Source organism: Bos javanicus, chromosome 27, assembly GCF_032452875.1.
Source record: "Bos javanicus breed banteng chromosome 27, ARS-OSU_banteng_1.0, whole genome shotgun sequence".
Classification (NCBI taxonomy): Eukaryota; Metazoa; Chordata; class Mammalia; order Artiodactyla; family Bovidae; genus Bos; species Bos javanicus.
This window is the reverse complement of record NC_083894.1, coordinates 37,229,595-37,242,786: the sequence shown is the minus strand read 5'-3', so window position 1 is coordinate 37,242,786 and position 13,192 is coordinate 37,229,595. Positions and strand designations below refer to the sequence as shown.

The window sequence follows — 13,192 nt, the reverse complement described above, 5'->3', positions numbered from 1 at the left end:
GCATCATCTTTCAGGATTTGGAATAGCTCAACTGGAATTCCATCACCTCCACTAGCTTTGTTCGTAGTGATGCTTTCTAAGGCCCACTTGACTTCATATTCCAGGATGTCTGGCTCTAGGTCAGTGATCACACCATCGTGATTATCTGGGTCGTGAAGATCTTTTTTGTACAGTTCTTCTGTATATTCTTGCCATCTCTTCTTAATATCTTCTGCTTCTGTTAGGTCCATACCATTTCTGTCCTTTATTGAGCCCATCTTTGCATGAAATATTCCTTTGGTATCTCTGATTTTCATGAAGAGATCCCTAGTCTTTCCCATTCTGTTGTTTTCCTCTATTTCTTTGCATTGATCACTGAAGAAGCCTTTCTTATCTCTTCTTGTTATTCTTTGGAACTCTGCATTCAGATATTTATATCTTTCCTTTTCTCCTTTGCTTTTTGCTTCTCTTGTTTTCACAGCTATTTGTAAGGCCTCCCAGGCAGCCATTTTGCTTTTGTGCGTTTCTTTTGCATGGGAGTGTTCTTGATCCCTGTCTCCTGTACAATGTCACGAACCTCATTCCATAGTTCATCAGGCACTCTATCTATTAGATCTAGTCCCTTAAATCTATTTCTCACTTCCACTGTATAATCATAAGGGATTTGATTTAGGTCATACCTGAATGGTCTAGTGGTTTTTCCTACTTTCTTCAATTTCAGTCTGAATTTGGCAATAAGGAGTTCATGGTCTGAGCCACAGTCAGCCCCTGGTCTTGTTTTTGCTGACTGTATAGAGCTTCTCCATCTTTGGCTGCAAAGAATATAATCAGTCTGATTTCAGTGTTGACCATCTGGTGATGTCCATGTATAGAGTCTTCTCTTGTGTTGTTGGAAGAGGGTATTTGTTATGACCAGTGCATTTTCTTGGCAAAACTCTATTAGTCTTTGCCCTGCTTCATTCCGTATTCCAAGGCCAAATTTGCCTGTTACCCCAGGTGTTTCTTGACTTCCTACTTTTGCATTCCAGTCCCCTATAATGAAAACGACATCTTTTTTGGGTGTTAGTTCTAAAAGGTCTTGTAGGTCTTCATAGAACCGTTCAACTTCAGCTTCTTCAGCGTTACTGGTTGGGGCATAGACTTGGATTACTGTGATATTGGATGGTTTGCCTTGGAAATGAACAGAGATCATTCTGTCGTTTTTGAGATTGCATCCAAGTACTGCATTTCGGACTCTTTTGTTGAAAGCTTATCAGCAGGCAAATTCACATGTTACTTTCTCCAAGGTGCCTTTCTTGACTAACCCCACCAGAAGATTCCTGGTGGATTTTTACCCTTTGGGATGCTTACTGATTACCCTCCTCTATGGTAGAAAGTTTACATATGTGCCGTTGTGTCTTCTATCGGATTATAAGCCTCTTGGAGGCAGCACTGTTGCTGATACCATGTTGTGCTACCATCTTGGGCATCCCGCCGTTTGTTTAAATCTCGTTAATGCTTGGGAGTTTTGGAATGGCAGGAAGCAGTTGTTTAGCAAGTGTCTGTTAAATGGATGACTCTTAGGAATGCATGGTGAGGATAAATTTTCCCCGTGGACTTCTAAGGATACTTGAAAAGATCAACTGTCTAAAATAAGTATTTAAACAGCAGCAGTAATAATGCTGCCTTTATTTTTATAGTCCTGATACAATTGTTATAAACTATGCAGAATTAGCTGTTTTTCAAAGTCTTAAAAAAGAACTGTCTTGAAGAACTGGCTACTATGTGTATATATATTTTTAGCTTACAGAAAGTGCAGAAGAAAAAGTGGTTTATGCTTTGAATCCATTTTCTCTGCTCACATGTGCGTAAATGGTACTCTTGATCCATTTCTGAAATATTAAGATGGACTGAAGAGCCGTGAACGTGGCATGCTGCAGTCCATGGGGTCGCAAAGAGTCGGACAGGACTGAGCAACTGAACTGAACAGCCATGAACTATACCCATGTAATCAGTCTGTAGGCCAGGATAGAGAATCATCTTTTAAAAACCTGTTTTTATTTGTTTATTTATCTGCAGCTGTCCTGGGTCTTCGTGGCTGCACACGGGCTTTCTTTAGTTGCAGTGCGTGGCCTTCTTATTGTTGTGGCTTCTCGTGTTGCCGAGCGCGGGATTCAGGAGTTGCGGCTCCAGCTCTAGGGCTTCGGCAGGGTCAGTAGTTGCGGTGTGAGGGCTTAGCTGCACCTCGGCATGTGGGATCTTCCCAGACCAGGGATCGAACCTGGGTCTCCTACATTGGCAGGCAGATTTTTTTTTTTTTTACCACGGAGTCACCAGGGAAGCCCGAGAAGTCATTTCTTTAGTGGAGAGCTGTAGCACTGAAGACCACATAGATTAGTTTGGCCCAAAAGTTTGTTCTGGTTTCCCTATAAAAGGACACAGAAAAACCTGAATGAACTTTTTAACCAACCCCATATTTGTTTCTAATTATAGGACGAAACAAATAAAGCTTAAACTTAACCATTTTAGCAGTTTCACATTCAGACCGTATCACTGTTTCATTTTAGTTTGAGTAACGTGCTGGTGGATAAGACAAAGTAATTGTAGTAATCAGAACTGTGGGTTTTTTAAAAAAGAGAATTGTGGGTTTTTAAGAGTAAGATAGACACAGATTAGTCTGAGAGGGTTTCATTGGAAAGTAAGGGGATGGACTGTTTACAGACTGTTTGAAGATTGTGTATCTGTGAGCTTTCACTGTGTAACAGGCCTCCTAATTCTAGCAGCTGGGAAAAGCAAGCCTAAAGTCTCACGGTTCCGTGGGTCACCCGGGTGACTCTTCTGGTTGGATGGAGCTAGCCAGTTGGTCTCTGAAGTCAGCTGGCAGCCTGGCTGGGGCCGCCTGGCCTGGGGTGGCCTCCGAGCCTGTGGGGGCCATCGTCGGGCTGGCTGTGGTGGGGCTTCAGTGCAGATGGCAGGTCTGTGCCCCACGTAGTCTTACCCTCAGAAGGTTGGGTGGGCGTCCAGGGGTGGTCTCGGTGCCCTGAAGTGCAGCCGGAGTGGAGGCCGGCTCCTCGACCCCGGGCCTGCACTAAAGTCTCTGGCTTATGCTTGCTGTTGCCCTGCAGACCAAGCCCAGAGTCAGTGTGGGCCGGGGCTCCCCCGGGGTGTGGGTCCAGGGAAGTGGGAGCTGACAGGGGGGTATTACCGTCCCATTGCCCGGACATGGAACTTGTGCTAACAGTCGCTCAGTGTCCCTCGGCTCTGAGCCAGCCTTCGGCTCCCAGCACATGCTGCTGGAGTGGAGGACACCTAAGCCGGCTGCCCAGGCCGAAGAGTTTTCAGATCCAAGTTTACAGGCCCTGGCTTCCCTGCAGCACGTCACGATCATTTGGAGCCCATTTCAACCTTTTATTCTTTGAAGCTTTGAACCGTCAAAGCAGGAAGCCTCTCACCCTCCCTCAGTAACGTCCCAGTCGGGGGCTGTGGGTGTAAAGACTGCAGTTTACTGGGAGCGTGTGCCCGGCGGGTGCCGGAGGCTGGAGTCCTTGCTGCCCCTTGATGTCGCATCGCTGCCCCTGTTTTACGGGGCAGGCGGGGAAGTGGACTCACACAGGTCAGCTGAATTGCCCAAGGTCAGAGTGGTGCCCAAGGTCAAGCGGGTGGGTTAGGAGCTGCCTTTTGAACTCAGATCTTTCTTTCTCCCCAGTGGACTGGTGATGGTTTTTCGGTTTTTTTTTTTTTTTTTGAGCACGAAGCCATTGAGTACCCTTCATGCCATCCTCTGAAAAACTGCTGCTGCTGCTGCTGAGTCACTTCAGTCATGTCCGACTCTGTGCAACCCCATAGATGGCAGCCCACCAGGCTCCCCTGTCCCTGGGATTCTCCAGGCAAGAACACTGGAGTGGGTTGCCATTTCCTTCTCCAATGCATGAGAGTGAAAAGTGAAAGTGAAGTCGCTCAGTCGTGTCCGACTCCTAGCGACCCCATGGACTGCAGCCTACCAGGCTCCTCCGACCATCGGATTTTCCAGGCAAGAGTGCTGGAGTGGGGTGCCATTGCCTTCTCCGTCTAAAAAACTGGTGACCATGAAATATGAATTTTCCCCCTTTTCTGCTTCTTTCCCACCCTGTCCTTCACTAGTTGGACTAAATCACCAGGTTTAATTTGAAGATGATGCCTACCTCAGAGAGGAGACGTTCCTGCTGGTTCCAGATGTCCTTTTTAAAAATATGTTAGAATAATTAATCTCTCTGTGACTCTTGGAGATTTCAAAATAAAATGCAGAATCCTGAGATAGCCTAAAACATATATTTAAAATTTTAGGGGAGAGGGATAAATCAGGACTTTGGGAGTAGCATGTACATACCATATAAATATATACATATATATACAAAATAGAGGACAGAGACCTGCTATATATTAGCACAGAGAACTACGCCCAATATCGTCTAATATCCTATGTGGGAAGAGAATCTGAAAGAGAATATGTTGTAACTGAACCACGTTGCTGAACACCTGACACACACACACTGTAAGTCAACTGTACGTGAATAAAAGTTAATTTACGTTCATGAGAAATAACCATCATTTAAGAATGAAACTGTGCCCCCGTCTCGTGTGCTCCCCTAGTACGCAGCACAGAGCTGCGCGTCTTCAGGGTCGCAGGAACCGTGTGTGTGGTGGGTGGGGAGTGGTGGTCTGTCCGTCTCCCTCAGACGTGCGCTCCTGGACGGCACAGAGGCCTTGTCTTTCCCGTCTTCTGTGTCCTCAGCACTGGGTCCCAGGGTGGGAGCGTTCCAGTGCTTGTTACCCGGTCCCATACGTGGACTCCGTGCCCAGGGACGGGCTCTGTTCTGCTTTCTGTCTCCTCCGTCTGCCCTCCTCTTAGCCCTTTCTTTCTCTTTTCTAAGTCATCTTCCTCCCATCTCAGTTTGTCTGAGTTCCTCAGCTTTCCCTTTCTCCCACCCTCTCATTGGCAGTTTTTCTATTCACTATCTGTTTTCTTTTTAATGTTTTATATTGGAGTATAATTGATTTACGATGTTGTGGGTTAGTTTCAGGTGTGCTATCTTTGTGACATGTTGAAATGACCGTATCTTGGATATATGGAGTTCAATTTAAAAAATTATTAAAATTAATTTCACCTGTTTATTTTTACTTTTTTAACGTGACTGGAAATTTTTGAATTATTGAAGTAGCTTGCTCCAGCGGGTCCTTATCCAGGTCAGTTCATTAACTTGAGTTTTTGTTTTGATTTCTTGGATCTGCTGGACTGGAGACCCACAGATCACCTCCCCTCACTGGCGCGGCTCTGCCTCCCTCCCCCACACCCGCCCCACAGTGTGTGACCTCGAACAGGAAGGCTTTTCCTTACTTTTAAACGATGCCCAGAGATTTCTCTCTCCTGTCATAGGTATGCCCGGGACAGAGTACAGTTGACTCCTACATTCTTCTTGCTAACAAAAAGGGAACAGAGGGTGACTCATGGACACTGGAAGATACACTATTTACTTTGGAATGTTTCAGTTCTTGGATCTTGGGACAGGTGTGGCCACTGTTGAAAGAAACAGTGTAGTCATACTCATCATACTTGACATGTGAAGAACTGGAGCACTGCCCAGCGTCCCCTGCCTTCAGCGTCAGGACGTGGGATCCACTCCCTTGTTTCTGTCTGATGCCAGATTCAATGCATAGGTGCTTATGGTGTATTGGCTTTTTTGTTTGTTGAGGGAAGAAGTACTGTTTGGCTTAGAAGCTCTTTGACTGCACTCTGACATAGTAAGTTAAGGATCACTGTATCGAAAATAGCCTCACGATGTCCTCCTTTGCTGTTGAGAATTCCAGAGTAAGTTCGCTGTGGATCACAGAGAATTGATCGTATTCATCCAAGGTCAGTCATCTTTGATAAGTACCAACTTCTTTCCTCTGGGCTCAGGGTGGGGTGCCCCACTGCAGGGACTTGGGTTGGGGCGGATGATGGGCGCAGCTACCATCTCATGGGGGGTGAGCAAGTCCTGGCTTCCGCTGCCTAAAGCTGGGCTCTGGGGGTGGAAACAACCGGCCTGGCAGCCCACAGTTTTTGTAAACAGCCAGAAGCGGGATTGTGCTCATGCCAGTGAAAACCAAGCCGTTCACCGCTTTGGGTGGCGTGCCACCTGGGCCGGTGCTTTGTAAGGACAGGGTCAGGTCTTGCGGTTCCGCGCCACCTGCCTGTACCACAGTTGACCTGGGATTTGGGGAGCTGAGCAAAATAAGTCTGCTGAAATCTAAACTGCATATGACATTTTAAAATTAGAAAAACAAACAGCTCTGACAAGATTTGCAGGATTATAGCTAAATAGTTAGTATGGAAGACATGCTGTGGAGTGGTTAGGAGGCGGGGTGGAATAATCCCGTGTTGACTTAGCGAAAAGCGTGGAACAAGCTGTTGAATTTCCCTGTTTGCCCAAATGTTTAAAAAACAAAATGGAAAAATGACATCTCCCAGAGATGTTCGGAGATTTGATTGATGTTCATGCCTTGATATCTCTCATGAAATAGCCAATAAGAGCAAAATATAAGAACTAAAATATCCACAACAAGCTGGTGTGAAGCATCTTGAGTAGATACTAAGGGGTCTGGTGTCCTCGGCCCAGCCTGTGCTTACTGAGGCCGTTTGTATTTTTCAAAGAAAGTTCCATGTCACCTCTACTTTTCTTTTGAATATCAGCTGTGTACTTGGGGTCTTTAACTGTCAACTTGAGCTTCAATAGGATTTATAGACGGTCTGCCACCTATAAAGGACAGTTGACCAGTTCTAGCCAGCCAGGCAGTTAAATGCACTTCAAAATGCTTCTTGCTAAGGATGATGGCTTTTGCGAATATTTGAGATGTTTATTCTCAGCTGTAGTCTATTAGTAAACCTGAATCCTCATAGCAACTCCTTGGGAGGTGCAGAAGACAAAGCCAGAGAGCAAATAAATTCGTTCATTATGTAGCGAGAAAAAACACTTTTGTTTAAGGTTCTTTGTTGATAGACTTATTGGTCTGTGTCTTGGATGCCTGGTCAGTTTTATGTAGGACCAGATCTGGGCATCCCCGGTGGCTCTGCCAGTTCAGGAGACGCGGGTTCCATCTCTGGATAGGGAAGATCCCCTGGAGAAGGAAATGGCAACCCACTCCAGTATGCTTGCCTGGGGAAATCACATGGACAGAGGAGCCTGGCAGGCTGCAGGCCACGGGGGTCACAAAAGAGTCAAACACAACTTAAGCAGACCAAACAACAGTACCAGGTCTGATCGTGCTGTGTAAATAATCTGACTGAATGTCCCTTGACTTTTTTTTTTTTTTCTTGTGAAGAGCACACAGCACTGCCACCTTGTTGCCAAAGTTTTGTCTGATTTGAAAGAGCTGAAAAATCCAGTGAGTGCCTGTGCTGAAAAAGAGCTCGCCCTCTCCGTGGGCCGGCACTTGTGAAAACAGCGAGGAAGGAGATAGCACCGGGGGACCCATTCAGTAATTAGCATAATCACGATGCTCTGTATTGTTCGCAGGGCACGCCCCTTGGCGGGAGCTCCCATTAAGAGGACACCGATGTTGTCCCAGTGAATAAATCCCGGCGCGTATGATGCGGATCAGCGAGTTCCTGCGGGCTGCGCCGGTGCGGTTAATTTTAGCCGGGGGTTTGTTCTATGAGTTGTAAAACTGTCTACCCGAGTAGAAGTTAGTAAGCTGAAATGTGACTTCTCGGCCAGTGTGGGAGAAGCCTATTTTAGACTCAGACTGTGTTGGCGATCCGGAGAGCGGTCTCTGAAGGATTGCAGTCCCCACTTCCTTTGAAAGTTCTTGTAAGTACCGGCTGAATCTTTCGGATTTCTCATTGTTCTTTTCGCCCTAAGGTCTCCCTCATGTTGCTGTCCATTGTCATTTTATCTCTTGGGAAAACGGGGAACTCGGGGCTGAGTGCTTTAGAGGCTGCTAAGAAGGGTGGCCAAAGGTTTTTCCTTAAACATATCTCACTACAGGAAACCTGCCTCACTTGATTTTCCCAAGAGAAAGTATTTGATTCTTACTATTTTTATCTTTGCAAAAGCAATCCGTGCATTGTTGCATACTTTATCTGTTGAAATATTTGATTAATGGAAAGATGTGTCATTGAGCTTTATTTTCAGTGGTGACCTAACTCTTAGAGGGGGAAAATGTTGAAATTGGACTCCTGATATACCTACTGTGAGCTACAGGTTTATGTACAGATGTAATGGGAGTGTCAAATGTAATTTTGTGAAATGTGTAGGTAGTTTTTGTTAAAGGAGGATTTGGTGCCTAAAAATAGACCCATGTCTAAAGAGAAGCCCTTAAAAAATAAAATAAATTTAAGAGGAAGCCTTTGAAAAAGTAATTGAAATTATCCTCTAGAAGATTGGGTTAGGGATCAGAATTAACCAAAGGTCAGGAAATTCCCTAGCTCAACTGCTCTTAATTCAACAAGTCATTGCCAACTTAAGTTTGGACTGAGGAAAACTAAAGATTTTAATGTAGAATCATTTTAATTACATCTGAATCACCTGGCTTGGTTCAAAGTGTGTTTTAATTCACAAGACGCTGACTTCATGCCAAATAACTTGCTTATAACACACAGCCTGGCAGGAATTCCTTTATCTATTAACATGTATATTCCCTCCCCAGCCCTGGGAATGTCGATTTTAATGAAACAGTTCTAATGCTCCTAGGCATCAGGGCTCCATCCTCTGGGCCCGGGGAAGGCATACCCTTAGATGCCTTTTTCCATTTGGAAAGCTTTATTTAAAGACTTCTTTGTTGCTGTGTATTGTCCGATTTTAAATCCCAACAACCCAAGGTGCCAACAATGAAAGGAAATGTTTCAGGGTACATTTAGTAGGAAAAGAATGTAAGATGGGAAAATAGAACTGAGGGCTTGGTCTATTTTTGGAAGGAAACTTTTTTTTTTTTTAACTGAAGTCTTTTTATTGAGCAGAAGAGAAATTTGCTGTCCAAATTCATTGCAATTATAACAGAAAAGTCTGTAATGTCATCTTCAGCAGTTGAAGGGACTTTGTTCCAGGATTTCCTTTGGAATATGTACTTTTATCCAAAGAAAGTAACTGTTCTCATTCTTTCTTTTAACTGTTAATGAAGTACCATCAGAGTCTCAGTGGAGTGTTTTTAGAGTTACACTGTGGTTGGGTGTTAGATCCTCCTCCAGCTATTATTCAGCCACTCAACTGTAGTTTAGTCCTGCAAAAAAAAAAAGCCGTGTAAGATTTGTCCATTTTTAAAAATTTAACAGAAGGATGTTTCCCAAGGTATTTTTACTACGAGGAAGCATATGTGCTTTTAGGAGGAGTTGCTAAAATGCTCGTAAACACTTTCCGAGTATTTGTTTTCATGATTTATGTGCCGTGAGAGAGTGACCAGGAGAGGAGGTGATGTCAGTGTTGGTGTGGGAATGTCAGGAGGGTTTGCTGGAGCGGAGACCCTCCTCCTGCGACTCACCGATGCCTGGGGAAAGGAAGGGGTCTCCCAGGAAGGGACGGGGGTCTCAGTGCGCTCCTGGGAAGAGACCGGACTGCTTGTGACCTTGACTGTGACCTTGGCCGTGACCAATCACAGTGAGCTCAACACACAGTCACCAGCAGGAGGTCCAGATGCTGAGAAACGCCGGCAGTTCTGTGGCCTGGGGAAGGACCCGGAGCCCACGGCTCCCGCCGTGTGCAGCCGTGTGTCAGACACTCCTGTGCTGCCCGTCGCCCCCTGCACCTGACTCTGCACGTGTGTCCTCCAGCCTGCTTAAGCTGCTCTCCCTGGCCGCCTGCCCTCCTGTCCTCAGCCTCCCCCTCTTAAAATAGTCCTAGCCCTGGAGGCTCTGACAACTCCTGATCACAGGAGATTGCTTTTCCTGGGGTTTCATTCCTAGAGAAGAGCCTTCTGCTCTGAAGCTTTGAGGGGTTTTCGGGAATGCAGAGAGGCGCCTTCTCTCTAGGTCCCCTTTATCCTCTGTCAGTGCGGCCAGAAGGGAACTGAAATGATCTAACAGGCTGCCCTTTGGTTGGGAGCCTAATGCAGGTGCTCAGTGATCACACTTCTAGAATGTTCTCTTTCAGAAGGAAACCTTGCAGGAATAGGGCTTGATCCACTGAGTTTTCCTGTTTCATCTGGCATGAAGGAGCAGTGAGCAGAGGGTGTCTTCCGCGCTGCGGGTCTCGGGCACAAGGGTATGGCAATAGGATCTGGGCCCCGGCAGGGATGCCAAGAGCCCCTGGGCGTGCTGACAGGCTGTTGTTATTTAGCGTATGAAGCACCCCCAGAGCCATGCAATGCACAGAGAAAGCGTGGTTCCCATACTCCAGGAGCCCACGTGCTCGTGTTAGGCGGGGCGCAGAGCGCGGGCCCGACTTGACACTGAGTGAACTGGCAGAGCCGGGAATAGAGGAAGAAAAGGAGAACACGGGGGCGGGGGCGGGGGCCCGTGGGCTGCTCTCTCCATCTGGGCTCCTGCCTCGTAGGGGTCGGGCAGCCAGCAGTGCCGCCGGGCCCTGCTCCCCTGCCTCTCCCTGCAGCTGGGGAAGGGATGGAGGTGAGAGGCCCCCAGGGCCCGGTCCACGGCCCAGAGTCACTGTGGCGAGTCCCACACAGGGAAGGGGATCAGGAGCTTCACCTGCAGCTGGAAAGCACCTGTTATTCATCTGTAGCGGAGGCAGCTTGACACATGTGCACGCTCAGCTGCTCAGTCGTGTCTAACTCTTTGCGACCCCAGAGACTGTAGCCCACCAGGCTCCTCTGTCCATGGGATTTTCCAGGCAAGAATGCTGGAGTGGGTTGCCATTTTCTCCTCCAGGGGATCTTCCCAATCTAGGGATCGAACCTGCGTCTCCTGCGTTTCCTGCGTTGGCAGGTGGATTCTTTACCACTGGGCCACCTGGAAGCTCCTGTTAGGTCCATTATTCCCCCAGGAACACCCAGAGCACCGTCTAGCCCGTGCATGAACCACCTACACGTTCAAACATGTTACAAACGTAAGGAGCATCTTTCTCCATACGGGGATATTTGCGTAGAAATCTGATATTTGGGTTCCAGACTTTCTCTCCCTCTTAAAAACCGATACACAATTGAACAGGTTACTTCGCCCAGTTGGGGATGTTGGGTCAACTGTTACATTAGTTAGAGAAAGGCTTTGAGCTTCTTGGAAGAAAGGCGTTTCCCAAGGTCAACCTGGTGTTACTGCAGCCCATAAAGGAGTCAGAATGGCATGAATCAGAGGGCACTCATCAGGCAGGCGCGGATGTGAGAGATTAATACCCAGGAGGATGTGTGTGAGTCATTTTCCCTTTACGTTCAACCTCATCCCATCTCTGACTAAGGCTCCAGGCCTAGTTCACAGCCCCACAGCTAAAAGGGCTTCAGAGAGAGCTCGACAGAGAACCTCAGAAATGATTAAAGAGCTGAAAAACGATGCCTATAAAAGATGTTAGGAACTTCTATTATTTAGCCAAGAGGAGAAAAAAAATGACCAGCGGGGGCTCTTGAATTGTTATTCCGGCATCTGTATTCCAGGGCCAGCGTACAGAGGCCAGCTGGTGTGCAGCTTGTTGAGGATGTAAGGCTTTGGTCCAGTGATGGTTAGGGCAGAACCGTGGCTCTCGTGGTGCAGCCAGCCTTAGCCCCACCTGGGAGCTAGTGAAAAGTGCACATTCTCAGGCCCCACCCAGGAACCGTTGATTCAGAAACTATGGGGAGAGGGGATAGCCCAGCAATCTGTGTTTTAACTCACTCCCCAAGTGATTCAGATGAAGTTGGAGGTCCCCTGGACAAGGTGCAGACAGAGAACAGTTATAAAATGGGGAATTGGGGCACTGGAAGAGGTAAGGTGTTTTCCTGAAGCTGTCAAAACCTGGGTCTGATTTGCAGGGTTTTCAGTGTTCCATCCGAAGTCAGGAGTTAAACGACCTGAGTCCCCGCCAGCCTTCCCTCCTCTCTGCATTTCCCGTCACTTCGAGAAGACTAATAATTAACCAGGAGAATTTTGCAGTTACTTTTGTGAGCTCAGTAGTCAGGACCCTGCCCACGTCAGATGGGGAGCAGATGAGAGGCTGATGCAGTCACGCTGTGCCGTCAGGTGTCGCCATCTCTGCTCTGTACAGCGCACCATTGAACAGACTGTCTCCTCTCCTCGGGCCTTTTCAGCAGCCACCGGTGGGCAAGTTTGAGCAGTGGTGAAAATGGGTGCCCTTTGGTGTTAGTCCATGGCCCCTCCATGTCACAGGCTGCTGTGACAGTCCCCATGTAAGGGGGGACTCATCTCCCTTTCAGAAGCAGGGAGGCTGGGGGGGAAGTGTGACCCTACCCCACTCCTCCCTCGGTGTCCCTTGCACTGCGGGAACGTGACCCATGCTTGCACGGGGACTTCCATCTGACACCTGGAGGCTGAAGACAGGGGCATCTCGATCTATTGTGTTAGTGGGTCTCCCCCGAGCCGGGGTACGGGGCCTGTTTACCCTGTTGTTTTACATCTGCAGCAAACAGCCAGCCAGACACATAGTAGGCGCTTCATGCAAATAAGCAGTGAATCATTCCATCGTAGTGTCCAAGGCCACAGGTGCCCTGCCTCCATCCACGTGATGAATGACCTAGAGTCTGGCGGTTCGCCGTTGCGGCCTCCCCAGTCCAGATGCTCCGGCCTAAGCGTCCCTCCCCGCCCTCCACCTTGCACGTAATACAGATGCATCTCAGTTCCGTGGTCTTTGCCCTTTTGTACATTCTTCCTGTGTGATTTGCTTGCAGGAGTGGTCTGGGGTGGAAAGCAAAAACTCCGGAGAGTGTGTCTGTCCGTCCGTTACACCCTGTGTGGCGTTTGGGACAATCAGCGCTGTCTGCGATCCAAGTGAAGGAAGGGTTCCCTGAGGACATGTTCTGACAGTGCTGCCTAGAAAGTGTCACAGCGGGAGTGGGCTGCTGTCCCCAGAGAGGCCGTGTCCAGCCTGGGCCCGGCCCCGAGGCCCTCGGAGCTCGGCCCTGAGAGCTGGAACGGGGGTACCCTCAGCGTTTGTTCCCAAATAAACAGTGAATGGAATGATTCACTGTTTATTTGCGTGAAGCGCCTACTGTGTATCTGGCTGGCTGTTTGCTGCAGATGTAAAACAACAGGGTAAACAGGCCCCCGTGCCCCAGCTCGGGGGAGACCCACTAACACAATAGATCGAGGTGCCCATCTCCAGCCTCCAGGTGTCAGATGGAACAA

At 47.9% G+C, this 13,192-nt stretch overlaps 1 protein-coding gene across 6 annotated transcripts in view; it reads left to right on the top strand.

The window, feature by feature from the left end:
* The window catches only part of SLC20A2 (solute carrier family 20 member 2), a 115,587-nt gene that overhangs the window by 30,149 nt on the left and 72,246 nt on the right, over positions 1–13,192 (top strand). The window contains exons 1-2 of one of the 6 annotated variants that reach the window (XM_061404594.1): positions 4,218–5,848; positions 7,491–7,784. The exons of 4 other annotated variants lie outside the window; for them this stretch is intronic. The gene's annotated coding sequence lies outside the window, so the exon portion shown is untranslated. Of the gene's footprint in view, positions 1–4,217; positions 5,849–7,490; positions 7,785–13,192 lie in introns of those variants that run through there. One more of the 6 variants, XM_061404596.1, reaches the window with a different exon arrangement.